The sequence below is a fragment of the Nannospalax galili genome, unplaced genomic scaffold (genome assembly GCF_000622305.1).
Source record: "Nannospalax galili isolate Female #2095 unplaced genomic scaffold, S.galili_v1.0 scaffold46, whole genome shotgun sequence".
Lineage (NCBI taxonomy): Eukaryota > Metazoa > Chordata > Mammalia > Rodentia > Spalacidae > Nannospalax > Nannospalax galili.
The window spans coordinates 1,776,245-1,777,532 of record NW_008355790.1 but is presented as its reverse complement, the minus strand read 5'-3'; the positions used below and the strand labels follow the sequence as shown (position 1 = coordinate 1,777,532).

At 52.8% G+C, this 1,288-nt stretch overlaps 1 long non-coding RNA gene across 1 annotated transcript; it reads right to left on the bottom strand.

Moving 5' to 3' along the window:
- Window positions 1-217: 217 nt before the first annotated feature.
- On the bottom strand, window positions 218-1,146 carry LOC115067751. Its single transcript, XR_003847117.1, has 2 exons — window positions 667-1,146; window positions 218-277 (listed from the first exon to the last, which is right to left on the bottom strand). It is a non-coding gene; the product is annotated as an uncharacterized LOC115067751 (long non-coding RNA).
- Between the last annotated feature and the right edge of the window lie 142 nt (window positions 1,147-1,288).

Below are 1,288 nucleotides of genomic sequence, written 5' to 3'. Positions count from 1 at the left end.
AACAGGAAAGCCAATGTTACACAGTGTTATTAAGACAGAATAAAGAATAGTGTGTGCAGGAGGGATCTATTTTAAGACCATCAGAGCCCTAACTCTCACAACCTCCTCCCACATGTATGTCTGGATACTTTCCGATTTTTCCAGTCAGTGGATTTCAGTACTTCTGTGATGATGAGGAGGAGGTGGAATTCAGGAGGTGTTTACACACAGATAGTTACGTCTCTCCGGACAGAATTTTCTCTGGTGGTTAGAGAAGGTTGGTAGAAGGCTGATGAAACTGTAAGTCAGGGAGAAAACAGATGTAACTAAATTCGAACCCATACTTTTAAAGCCAGCCGCCGAAAAGAAATAGGTCCCAAGTGAGCTGTACTGGTTTGAGCTAACAGGTGACAGCCGCTGCACCTGTCACAGGTGCTTTTCCTGTACCTTTGCATGCTTTTTTAATTCCAGGATACAGATGGAGGGCAGAGGCCAAGAATGTCCAGTTTATAAGATCAAATGTGAACTTGGCTAGAAATTAATCCGCAGCCTTAAGCCTTCCTCCTGGACCAACCCTTAATTAAGACATCTTAAGTTCATGCAACTCACACCCTTGCCCATCTCACGCTGCAGGAATGAAACCTGGAACGTGGCACAGGCGATAACTAGCCTTGGAGCGTGACTTACTAGGGGGAAGGCCTTTCTTATCGTCCTAGCCTCCACACAGTGCCAGGCTGGTCCCTCAAACCACGGATGAAGTAGGGCGGCGAGTAATGCCTCTTTACGGTCGATTTTCTTCCTTACATTCCTTTGCAGCGGGCGGCTTTCCAAGATGAGTCTGTATATTCGCTCTGGGCATAGCAGTTCTCCACACTTAACGACCCGCAGGTCGGGAGGAGTCCCTTGGCTTCCCAGGCACCACCATCAGGTAAGATGCAGTCAGGTACCGCCCTCCTCAGGACCTCCAGCCCCAGCCAGCGCCCATCACCCTCGGAACCCCCTCTCCCGCGTCCAGGCGTCCTGAGAGCCCCTCTGCTGAAGCAGCAGACTCACGCGCTGCCGCTTGTTGCTCCGGGCAGCCGCGACGTGGGGAAGTGAAAATGAAATTGACTTTTCCGAGAAATGATGAAAGCGGCGCTGCCTGCCAATGAACGGCGGCGGCGAACTTCCGCACCTCGAGGCTGGCCGCTCGCGCCCTCCCTCTTGCCTCCACCTCCCGGTTGCACAAGCTTGAAACAAACACTGGGGAGGAAGGGCGGAGGGAGGAGGGAGGAGGGCGAAGGGGGAGGCGAGGGAGGGAGCGCGACCG